The 13181-nt window shown below is 39.9% G+C and overlaps 1 protein-coding gene across 4 annotated transcripts in view; it reads right to left on the bottom strand.

Annotated features, from left to right (window-relative positions):
• Nucleotides 1-13181, bottom strand: part of Smad2 (SMAD family member 2) — a 63871-nt gene that overhangs the window by 24235 nt on the left and 26455 nt on the right. The gene's annotated exons all lie outside the window — the stretch shown is intronic.

Below are 13181 nucleotides of genomic sequence, written 5' to 3'. Positions count from 1 at the left end.
CAGCCTGGTCTATGAGATCCTGTCTCAAAATAAGTAATTAAACTAACCAGACACATCCACAGTTAATATTTCCTGGTTTTCTGTTTGTAATACTCAAAGAAATTTCATTTATTGAAAGCTATAACTGCTTTCGTGCCACTACTTATAAAGTGCAAAGTAACATAAACTAAAGTTATTTTAATATAACGCATCTTAGTTTTTTTGTTGTTTTTGTTTGTTTTGTTTTTTTTAACATCTCATTTCAGAACCTAGGCTGGTCAAAGATAATTCATCCTACTTCCCCTGAACTACTATTTCATTTCAGAGTAACTACTGGCCTGGGGGAAGGAAGACTTTAAAAGAAGCCTTCAGAACGGACCTTTTGGTTTCCTTGTCTCTTGGCTATGAAGCTGTACTTTTTAAATCAGTCAAATATAATTTCTGAGACTCAATTTTACTTCCCACATATTACCAAAGTCAATAAAATTTGAGGAAAACCAGGAGCATTTCTAATAACTTACAAATAAGCAACTGATTAAGTTTCACATTTGCTCATACTTGTAAGTCAGGTGGGTCAATAAAGGGCAAGGGGAAAGCAAGTGCGGGCCTCCCTTAAGTTACAGATGGTGACTGCAGCAGCTCTCAGCCTTCCCAGGGCCGCCCGCAGCACTCTGATACAGTTCCTCCTCGTGTTGGCATGATCCCCAACCGTTACATTATTTTCATTACTACTTCATAACTGTAATGTTGCTACTGTTGTAAATTGTAATGTAAATATCAGCGTTTTCTGGTGGTCGTGGGTGACCCCTATGAAAGGGTAGTCTGAGGACCCACTTCTCAAAGGGGTTGTAACCCACAGGTTGAAAGCAGCTGTCTAGACTTGACCCAAGACCCTTAAAACAGCTAGCAGCTTTTTATAGTACACAGTAACTGGAATTGAGCAGTTCCTGGAAAAGAAGAGAGAAAAAGAAAGAGAGGGGCAGAGGGAGAAGAAGGAAAGAGCACACTTGGACATGTTCCTGAGCTGCCCCAATGTGTTTTAGACAGCCTCACTTTTTAATAGTACATCACTATACTATGAAAAGCAGAAAAAAGCCAAGAAATTCGGGTAATCTAGACCTTCCTCTTGTGACTCTGAACTCAAGTGAATACTATACAGCCGATTCTTTCTTTGAAAACAGTATAAGGAAAATAACAACAGCATAATTGGAGGCTACTCTGTTATGGTATTAAGAAGAACATTTCACTTAGGTTCCTCTGAGAACACGAGAACCAGAATCTAGGGCACAAAGCATGTAAGCTGTACTCCCCTGGGCCTGAAATAAACCCAGGAACAAAGGACAATAGGTGGGAAAGTGAATGGTCCAGACAAGATGATGCAGACCTTGGCCTGACCCAGACTGACCGCCATCATGCTACCATGCAGCTCACAGCTTTCACTTGCTATATTCCCTCAACCTGGAAAGACTGCTTAAAAATAGTAATTCTGGCTAGCAAAACATTTATTTGTTTTATAGATAACTCAGGCTTGCTTGAAACACAAAATCTTGCTTCAGCTCCCAAGTGCTGGATTATGGTTATGCGTTACCACAGCCAGCCAGAACACTTCAAAAACAGAATCACTCTGTAACAACATCTACAAAGCAACTAGTAAGTATGTGTAATTATTAACAAAAACAACCTTAACAAAACTAAACACATAGAGCATGAAGAGAAACATGCTTCTAATTCACCGATTTTATGATCCAGACAAGATTCTCTAAGTATGTAAGAGCCACAAGAAGGCCCAGGAGAGACTGGTCCTACCAGATTGAGAATCACATCACAAATTCGCCTGAGTTCAAAAGCACGCAGACACAAGAACATACTAACTCAAAACAAACTGCTTCCAGTAAAGTCCAGGACCTTGAATTAGGTCAGTTTTCCTTAAATCACAGCTCTGACCAACCAACCACTAAAGTATTTAAAGATAAATAGGAAGAAGTATACGATGTGAAAGGTGTCAACTTGCAGATGGGTAATGCCACACTTGAAGAGAGCTGTATTCTAACTTGAGGGCAGTCCCCAGCCTCAGGGATTCAGGACAACTGGGATACATGCATAAAATTGTAGTTTAACTGTAAATAAAGGAGCCACAGGGAGAAATCTTCAAACAACAATGACCTCTGTCCTAATCCTTGACTGACACATGTGGATAGACTGTTGACTGATGAAACCAGCTCTGGAAGAGCACAAAGATCTGACAATGCAGCTCTGCCACAGCAGAAGTTAAGTCTAGGTTGGGAAGCCACTAGACACCTGCTGAAACAAAACTCACAGTCTTCAGAGGGTAGACAGCAGAACTCCCAGTTTCTACAACACTGTTTCACATAGCTAGTATACAACTAAAAGACACACAATTAAAAAGTAACAGAAACAACTGGATGAGAGCTTTAAAGTGATTTTTATGAATATGTTTCTGAAATTAATGAACACATCAGGAATCTCAACAAATGTAAACTACAGAAATGCTAAAACTGGAAATTATAAACTCTGAAATAAAAAGCCCAATGGCCAAAGGTTGTATCAGTAAATTTATACATTAGCAGAAATGACCTAAGAATAATAGTAAAAGACTTGCAAATAAAATGAAGCAAGAGTTATGTGTGCAATTGTATAATAAAGAGGAAAAAAATAGAAAATAGAAAAAAAAAACTGAAATAAATTAATGGCTGGGGAAAAATGGCCAGAACATTTTCAAGTCTTAAAACACTACAACTTAATAAAAAACTAAACTGAAACACCCAAGAGGCCTGGTGAACACCAAAGAATTTAAACTACCTAACAAGTTACAACAGGCATTGTCTTCGCTTAGAATCTGGTACAAATCTTTCCCAACTCTCTAGAGCTCTGCTAATAAAGACCCTCAGGCAGACAATTCCTCTGAAGGCCCCGTCCCTACTCCAGAAAAAGCCAGTCCCTACCCTGAGTAGGTACCAAGTTAGCACATGGAGGAGCCTGCTTGTACTGACACCAATGGCTCTTCTATTGCCCACCTGTCCCTGCCTGGATCCCTATTGTTTTTCCTTTAATGCTCTGTCATCTCAAGACAAAACTGAAACCACACCTTCCCTGTGGAAACTACAAAATAACACCCATTCTTACTGCTTTTACAATCTCGTCTGCTTTATTTTGGCAGCAGCCTAGGAAGAACAATCCATTACAGAGAGACAGAAGCACAATATCTCTTAGGAAACAATGAAAGCTGGAAGACAATGGAACATCTTTATGCAAGGGAAAGAAAAGAACTTTTAACTCACAAGCCTATAAAAAAGCAAAGTAGCCTTTACAAAGTCAAGGCACAAATATGTTCTGAGGACCAAAAACTCAACCAACTTGTTTCTGGCAGACTTTCAAAGGAAAATAAATACTTCAGGATAAAGAAAAATTGTAATAGAAGAAAATCCAGTATCATGAAAAATTAAAAGCTAAAAATGTTAATAGGTAAATATAAACGGTGGTATTATTTTCTTAAAATTTCTAAGAAAGAGGGGGGTGTAGAAAAATTTGCAACCTAAAGAACACATGTAAGTTTTAGATGACAGTAGATAAACAGAATTGTAAAAGCAACTGCATGATTACAAAGCTAAGGATGCTATTATAATCCAGAGTAGCCAGAATTAAGACAACACCAAAAGGAAAGCCAAAAATAAACCAAACCTCCAAAGAGACACGACACAAGAAACACAGAGAACCACATCTAGTAATAAACAACAAAGCCTAAATGATATTTAAATCCAGTCATAGCAACAGTAATTAACATCAATATACCACTTCCAAGGAAAGGTAGAAAGTAGCTATATGAAAACAAAGAATCCATACAGAAATGATAAATTTTAAATACAGAACAGTTTTAGTGAACTGTGCCTACACATGCAGTGTTTAATAAAGGGAATGGTAGAGCACCACCAGAAACAATGGTTGGCAGAACACAGAAATGATGCAGGCACTTTAGGACTAAGGACCAGACTCTTGCCCTTGGCTAGGAAGCTAGAAATAGCCTTGGTCTTGTCCTGGCTGGAAGCCAGAACTGGTACAAGTATTTGGAGATTTATGCCAATCCCTGGACTGGTTTCTTAATAATTTAGAGTCTCAATTCTTGAGGGGGGGATGTTACAAGGATTAACAGCTTTAGGAGACATTGAGGATGGGACATCCTTCCTCAACCTCCCATTTTCCTACTATGACACTACAAAAGCAACGTCATAACTGCCTCTCCTTAACCACCCCCGTCAAATGAATAGAATATATTTATCCCTGTATAATAACATGACATTCCGACCTACTTCAAAGATTAGATGAGCACATACTATTGTCTTTTCTCTTAAAAGAGGTAATCCAGTTGGGTTTGTCAATAACCTGGCTGGAAGTCCACTTGAAAAAGCTGATTTACCTGAGAACATGTTGAAGAGATATAAGAAGGGTTGGAGAGATAGCTCAATGTTTAGTACTTGTTGCTATTACAGAATGGTTCAGTTCAGTTTCTAGTACCTATACAGTGGCTTACAGTCACCTCTAACTCAAGTTCCAGGGGACCAGGCACCATATTTCAAACTCTGTGGGCACACGCATGGTACATACATGCAAACAAAACACTCATATACATACAGCACACATACATAAAATACACAAATCTTTGGGGGTAGAATTGCTCCTTTAACAAGTAAGGTGCTTGTCACCCCTGGAGACCCTTCCTCAAGGAAGCCACTTAAGAGTGCTTCCACCATGCAGTGCCCCGGGGCTTGTGCTCTTTCCTGTTACCCAGGTAAGTGTAACTTTTCCTTTTCCTTCTTTTCCATGTCCTTGTCCTTTCAGACACTGGCCAAAGCCTAAGCATACTTTCCTGAGATCCTTAGGACTTCTTCACTTTCTCTGAAGCCCTTCCCCTCTTCTGCCTCCATGTGGTCTGTCTCTGTCTCTGTCCCCCCCCCCCCCACTCTTGGAATTGCCAGGATGGTCTTGCTGTCCTGGTCTTCTCAGAACTCATAATAAAGTGTCCTTCAGCTTCCTTCCAAGTATGTCTGTAAGCTCCTTACTGACAAGACTTAGAATTCAAGAGAGAGAGTACCAAATTCCGTAACAATAATATTTAAGACTAAAGATAAAATACTTAGGACAAAGATAAAAAAACATAAGAAACTAACAGTCCTGAAAGTAAAGTCAGACCCGAGATGCATGTGGCTGGGGATGTGCTGAGGCAGGTGCTCTCTGCCCTGCGGGAGGCCACTGCTCTACTCCTACCAGGTGCCAGGAAGGAGCAAGGTAACAGAACAGGAAGCAAATCTCACAGATCAGTAAGAAATCAATACAGGAGCAATCTCAGGAATTCTTTAACAAATTCAAATATACACAAAGTATTTAAACACACATAAACACACACACACACCCCACACACATGCTGGCGCCATAAAAAGGTCAATGAACTTTAGAATAACCAAGTGAATGAAGAAATCACAAAATACATTTTAAAATATTTTAAATGAGAATGATACCACAATATAAAAATGTTGGATAGGTGGGTGAGCAGTCCAGCTCAGAACACTTTAAAACAAGCAATTTTGAACCAGGCTTGCTGGTGCAGGCCTGTAATACCAGTTACTAAGGAGGCGGAGGTGGAGGTGGAGGCAGGAGGATTCCAAGTTGAATACCTACCATGGCAATGTTGTGAGAATTAAAATGAAGGTTGGGACACAGCTTAGTGGTAGACGTGCCTGCTTGAATGGGGGAAGGGAGCTGGCCATGGCCTCAATCCCCATTACTCAAAAATGAAGACCCTGGGTTCAATTCTCACTCTTTTTTTTTTTTTTAGTCAAACTGTTGCTTTAAAATTTTACAGAAAATGATATAAGGCCAGCATTGGATGGCAGGTCCTATTTGGTACAACAAAGAAAGGAAAATTAAAAGCAAAACCTGTAGAAAGGGAAGAAATATTAACTGCTTTCTTGGGACTAATAACTAAACTTTATACAGAAATCCTAGGTTATCTATGAAGAGCTTGTACAATGGACTGGTGAACTGAGCAATGTTGTAGGATATAAAAGCAAATGTAAAATCTACGGTATCCCCAGTACCTCAGTAATAAATTAAGTATAAAATAGTAAAACACTTAGAAAAAGATTCAACAAGACACATAAGACTTCTTTAGCAGCAGCCAAAAAGCTGTGACTACCCACTGCACCCACAGATAAAATGACTCCGCATCATGATACCTAGTTTTAACATGGTTCATGGCTTTCATGGCTTTCCAATTTATTACAGCCATTATCTTTGCAAAACATTTTTGTGACATTGCAGTTGAGGAAACTAATCCAAAGTGTATGAGAGTGCAAAAATTCAAATGTGAGGATTCGTGGTAAGATTGAATCCAGGGTTTCTGCACTCTGACAACACTGTACTAGTAAAACACTAGGGAAGCACTCTGCCACCCAGCCACCCCACGCCAGCTCTCCAGGGATTCTGAATAGCAATAATAGTGATATACTGCCCAATCTTAACCAAAAGAAGCTCAACAGTTAAGACTAGATATTGAACGGATTCATTTACATGAAATTCAACAGGGGGCAACACACTGGAGTCAATTCAAACATTGCTTAGCAGCAGAACCACTGGGAAAGAACTGTCCAGGTAACTGACAGGTTCATAGGGGGAAAGGGGGAAGGGGGGGAAGGGGAAGGGGAAAGGGAGGAAAGAAGAAAAGGGGACAAAGGGGGAAGGAGAAAAGGGGGAAGGGGAAAGGGGGAAAGTAGGTAAAGTAGAGAAAAGGAGGGAAAGGGGAAGGGGGCAAGGAGGCAAGGGGGAAGGGAAAGCCAGGCCAGGGGAGAAGCAGTCCTTCCTTTTATCCAGCACTCAGAAAGCAGATGCAGTGGATCTGAGTTCAACGGGGAGAGGGGGACAAAAAGAAAAGAAAAATGAGCACTAACTTTGGGCAAAAGAAGACACAGTCCTCAGAACCCAATACATCTTTAAGCTACTTTTACTATTCATGTTATCTGCATGGTATACAACAGGAAATAACTGTTGTTTGACTTGTTTATAACCTTTGTCAAAAGAGTTTTTTCTGCATATCCAAGTGGGTAAGAATATAGAGAACCCCATGGAAAAATTAAAGTAGGTTGAAAACTGAGCAAAGGGGGGGGGGGCCTCAATCTCGTGGAAGCGTGCAGATGCAGGCCAGAAGACAGCCTTGGAAGTTACTTTCTCTGAGCTCTGTTTGACACCTACACTAACTCATCTAGCCACTAGCTTCTGGAGATTCTCTTGCCTCTCTCCAGCTCCCAGTGAGGCTAGGCTCAGGCAGCAGATTCTGCCGCTCCTGCATTTGGCTTTACATGGCTTCTAGGGATCTGAACTCCGCTCGCAGGCTTGAGCAGGCTGACAAAGTCCACCTTATGTTTACAACAGGGTCTCTCACTGGCTTCAACTCACCTAGCTGTCTAGGCTGGCTGCCAGTTGAGTCCCAGAGCTTTAGCATTCTCTGCCCCTGTTCCCCTGCCAAGTGCTAGAGTGGATCTCAAGTTCTCCTGCTTGCTTAAGCCTTCTTCCCAGTCCCCTCCACAGAATCATTGTCCTTTTATGGCACCAAGAAAGGAGTTTTGAAATCCTTATCTTAACAAATTAGCAAAAGATAAAGGTAAACAGTGAGAAGAAAACACTGACAAAAAGCACATCTATTGTATTAAAATGTTATTATATGCCCTTTTATAGCTGAAGAAGCTACAAGTAGATTGGACACAGCAGTGCAGACCTTTAGCCCCAGCATGGGGAGGCAGAGGCAGCTGAATCTCTCACTATGTGTTTGAGTCTTGAGGATTGAGCTCAGGTTGTTGAACCTTAGGCCTGGTGGCAAGCACTTTTACCCACTAAACCACTTCCTCAGCCCTCAAACATGTTTCAATCTATTTTACACCACTTATTTCTTTTTATGCCAATACCACACTGAAGTATTAAAGCCCATTAACTAATACAACTGAATGTTTCAACCAAGAAACATTGATTTATTTATCTGTCAATTTATCATCTGGCAGTTTCAACATCTAAGGTGTTGTCTTGGTTGGCCACTCCAAAAGGAACAGAGACAAGTTTTCTTTCCCTGCAGTTCAGTAATTCAGAGTTGTGAGATGGACCTGGTGGAGTCTCTGATGATTCTACAGTTACATTCTTCCACCATCAATCCCAGTTTTGGTTGGCTGGACTCAAATGGACGGAGACCCAGTGGGCTCTGCACTGGTGCTTAGCTGCCCTGTGACTATTCACTGTCCTCTCTCACCTGGCCATCTAATGCTGTCTAATGCGTCTGCTCTTGGTCTCCCCCACCTCACGATGCTTCAGCTCCATGCAGCTCATTAAGAGTCACAGGATCAGTCTGAAAGACAACGTACCGTGGCCATGCTACATAAAAACCAATTCTTCCTTGCATTTTCCTTTGATTTCTCTTAGTAAAGCCTTAGAATGTCATATCTATCTTTAAAGAAAACGGTATTCCTAGGTATTTTAGTTTCTCTGAGCTGGTATTTATAAAACTATTACTGGCTTCAGACAGACGACCAGTCTGTAAGGGACAGCCTTGCTGAATTTACTCACTTGCTTTTTCCTTGTCAAACATGTCACGGAAAGAATAGTGATTCCCTCCATCTTCCTTTCCATTAACTCACTTAACTGATCAGTTCCTCCACAGAAATAATGAGCTGAGTCACAAGAATAGATATTTTTGTCTAGTTACTGATCTTAGAGAAATTAAGGCCTTCTGTAATTAAATGTATGCATGCCATCTCTTTTCTTCAATGTCTTTGATCTAAACAGACTATGAATTTTGTTAAGATGCTTTTGACTTTAACCTTCAAGTTTCTCTGTTGTTAAACCAGTGAGTTGCAATGATTACATTTTGAAAGCTACACACTAATTTTGCACTGTGAGTATAGTACAGATTATACTCAAACACCTGTTCCCTTCTTTGATTTGGCACAGACCTTCCTTGATGTTGAAAGACCCCAAAGGGCACCCGTCCCCAGTATTTTTCATGTCTAACTTTAAGTGTTGTCCCAATGCTATCTGAGATCCTCATGGATGTGCCCTGACTTTGAAAACTAACAACAGGTCTCCTACAAACATACAACATCCTTGGCCATGGAAATGACCTACTAGCGAGTCTAAAAATGGTTTGTGGGATTATTTCAAGCCCTTTGAAAATTAACTTTTTACTTAAAAAAAAAAAAAACATACCTAATGTTGAAAAGAGTACAAAGACTTTAACTTTAATAATACAGCAAGTGGTTTTCTAATTTAATTTTCACATATAGTTTAAGCAATTCAAAAAACAGTACCCCAAATTGAAAAAAAAAAAAACCCTAATTAAAAAAGTATCAGTTAACTTTCAAATTAGATGCAGAAAAATCTGAAATATACACTAGACATAAAACAGGGACCACAATAAAGAATGTACTCTTGTAAAAGTCAAAACACACATTTTTGCAATGCTTTATGGACCCAAGAGATGGCTCACTGGGGAAGCAGCACCAGGTCAAGCCGATGACCTCATTTCAAATCCTGGGACCCACACAGTAGCAAGAGCAAGCTTTTGTAAACTGTCCTCTGACTTCTTCTACACACCTACTCTCCTACAAATACATGTTTTATAATAACCAGTGTTCTAAAATTAGCACACCACCAAATAGAAATAAGCTCTCATTTATATTGTAAGAGTTTTTACAGAGAGATCAAAATATTTAGGTAGAGTACCTCTTATCTACACCTGTTAATACAAATGCCATAAACTACCATAAACAGGCAAAAAGGAAAAAGCTTTCTATTTATTTATTTGAGATAATGTCTCACTACAAAGCCCTGGCTGGCCTGTATTCTCTATGACCATGTTGGTTTCCAACTCAGAGATTCACCTGGAATCCTCTGGAATATTAGGATTAAAGACATGAACCAGCATGCCTGGCTTGGGAAAACTCTTTTATGTTACCTTTTCAATATATGATTAATACACTGAAAGATAGTTTTAAAAGAAAAAGGCCAAGATGAATGATTCAACCAGTGTCTCCTAACATGTTTCAAGACTCATTTCAGGATTTATTGATCAATTTCTCAAGAGCATCAAAACAACACCTCCTCTAGTATGTCCTGCCACAACCCCAAAGCAGAGTTTTGAATAAAGATTAAGTCAGGCCTGAGAGGTGCCTCAGTTGGTGAAATGCTTCTTAAACATGACAGACTTGTGTTTAGACCTCAGCACTCAACAAACAAGTCAGGCACAACAGCAGACAGACAGGTCATCCTGCAACTTACTGACTGGCCAAGTCTTGCAGAAATAGTGGGCTCCAATTCAGTGAAATCTGTCTCAAAACTAAGGTAAACAGTGATTCAGGAAGACATCACTGTCTTTCTGACTTCCCTATACCTAAAAACACAAGTGTTTACACACACATGCACACACACTATATGGCAGAATGATGGTAATAGAGGGATAAAATCATCTCTGAGAATAAAGTATTATTGGATAACTTACCAGACTTCTATGGTCAAATAGTTTAAGTTGCTAAAATGACACAGTTGCCTATAGATGCTTGTGATATCTCTCCAACCTGTATTTCCCTTTGTCCCCAGCTACCAACTTGGAACTCTCAGTTCCAAAGGAAGACAACACATGGAACAAGCTGGCCCTGGCTGAGAGCCCTTCTAATGCCCAGTACGATTCCCTGACAAGCTCTGGTCAGACTGTACTTCCTAAAGCTACCGTTAAGTTTCTAGTTATGTCCAGACACTTAGACAGGACAAGTATCTTTTGTTGCACATTTAACTCCACCATCCTCAGGACAGTTCAGGTGTCACTTTTATGGCCTGCAAATTCAGGACTAACAAACAGGAAGGGCTCTGACTGATAAGGTGAGGTGAGACCTTACAGAAGGCAAGCACCCTAATGCTGACTTAGTAGCTCAGGAACTAACTTCTCAGGCTGCTCTACCTAGACTTTGCAGACCTGAAGTTGGGGTCCTTTTGATGTAACTGTCACTATCTTGCTACCTATCCAGTCCCTGGGATGACTCTTCTTGCACCTTTGACCCATCATACCCAAAAAGGCAGGCCACTCATCATGACCTTTCTTTACTACAATACTACAAAAGGCATCTCTGGCCGATCTCTCACTTTTTAGGCTTCTCCAAGAAGTCAGGTACTAGTTTACACATCTCTCAAACCTCAGCAGAGACACCTAACAAATTGAGAGGCCATTCTGAAGACCTTCAATCTGAAGGGAAGGAGACGTTAAGATCACAGATCCTACTCTCTCCAAGCAAGTTCTCATACTTGGATTCTTCTCCTGAACCCATTTCACACTGTCTACACATGACCAATTAGTTTAAATATAGTAATCCTTAAGCCATCAAAATGGCTCAGTGGGGAGGGTAAAAGGGGGCTTGCTAGCAAGCCTGATGACCTAAGCTCAACACCTAGGTCCTCTCATACTTAAAGGAAAAGACAAACTCCTTTAAGTTGTCCTGACAGTAGACTCAGAAGCCTCTAAGCACTCTTCTACAAACAGGAAGCGAGAGAGTGAAACACTACTCTTAGACGGTATACCCTGAATGATAATGATCTTCCTAAAATGCAGTTAGCCACACAGGAATGATGTGGGCAAACTGAAATGGCTCCAGTTAAAACTGGAAACAGATTAAGGATATTAAGAAAACAAAAGGGTCGTCACTACTACTTTAGCTAGAATGAGTTTATCACTGAAGCCAACACAGTAAGTTATGGCACAAGAAGAATCATGCTTTTTGCCCCAGATGTTAAACATTAGTATTATAGTGGCTATTTAATCTGGGAATAATTCACTAATTTTTATAAATAAACAAAGGTCCTAAAGAAGGTGTGTTTTCTCTAATAAAGTAATGATTTTAAAAAAGGCCTGTAAGGGGTGGGGCAATGACTCAGTGGGCAATAGCACTTGTTGCAAAAAAGATGGGCAAAACCAGGAAAATCCTGAACACTTGTGGGCCCAGCTAGCCTGGCATACACAATGGAAAACATAAGAAGTCTTGTCTCATACACGGTAAAGGCAGGGTGCCACTTGAAGTTGGCTGTGGTATGTGGCTGATGTACGCATGCATGCACAGAGTTCTATTCCTGAATGTGTTATATTTACAAAAGGACTTTGAATGTATTATAACAAGAGACCCCCTTACAAAACCTAAAAACCATAAATGCAGGCGTCTGGAAACCATCAAGAGTCTCAAAAGTGCCCTTCAAAGTACTTTACAGGGTCCTTACCACAACCCAGGCCCTTTCACAATTCATAAACAGAACATATAAGCACTGTAATTGCATGCTAAGGTTGATAAAAGGTATCATTACTTACAACCTCAAAGTTCTACTTTTGAATTTATAGTTTCATTGATCTCATTCATTTTACAAAAAACTACATGTTTGAATTAAGTTAAACTATATGTACACAATGTTGCCTACCCAAACAAGAGGTAATACAATTTAATAATATTCTCTTGAAAAACATAAAAGAAAAAGTGAAGACGTGGAATATGTATGAATGTAGCTCACAACTCTCACACTACCTCCAATGGGCCAGAAACTGTACTGCGTAAGTGCTCACACAGCAACACCATCTTTCCCAAGCAAGGAAGCAATAAAATAGCAACCACACTCGCTGCACTGGGATCCACTTTTCAGGACTGAGTAAGCTGATTAAGTGCCAGGCAATGAAAGCAAACGCAGAACTCCCCAATCAATGTTTCACACAGAACTACACTTATCCAACACCATAGAGGGGAATGTCTCTTCTGAAGTATTTGAGAAAAATAAAAGAATACGATAGTTTGTGTTCCAAATGACTTCTCTGTGACTATTCCAGTTTACGAATAGGAAGCCAGAAAAGAAAGTTGACAATCTATAAACAAATTCCTTTTGATTTTCTTTGAAGTTTAAAGTTTAAAAGATGCAAAAATAAAACCAACCAAACAAACAAAAACAAAACAAACAAACAAAAAACGTCACCAAGTATCAATCAAGGACCACACTAGAAAGTTACTATTCTCAAAGGACAGAAGCCTCACAAGCAATTAAGACTTCACTGGAGAGAAAAACTGGGTGAACAGCTTTTTGTCCAACAGTATATTCCAGGCTGACTTTCAACCATGTACACATAGTTT

The sequence above is a fragment of the Mus pahari genome, chromosome 15 (assembly GCF_900095145.1).
Source record: "Mus pahari chromosome 15, PAHARI_EIJ_v1.1, whole genome shotgun sequence".
NCBI classification, from domain to species: domain Eukaryota; kingdom Metazoa; phylum Chordata; class Mammalia; order Rodentia; family Muridae; genus Mus; species Mus pahari.
Note: the sequence above shows the minus strand (reverse complement) of the source record. Positions and strands in the feature narration are given on the sequence as shown.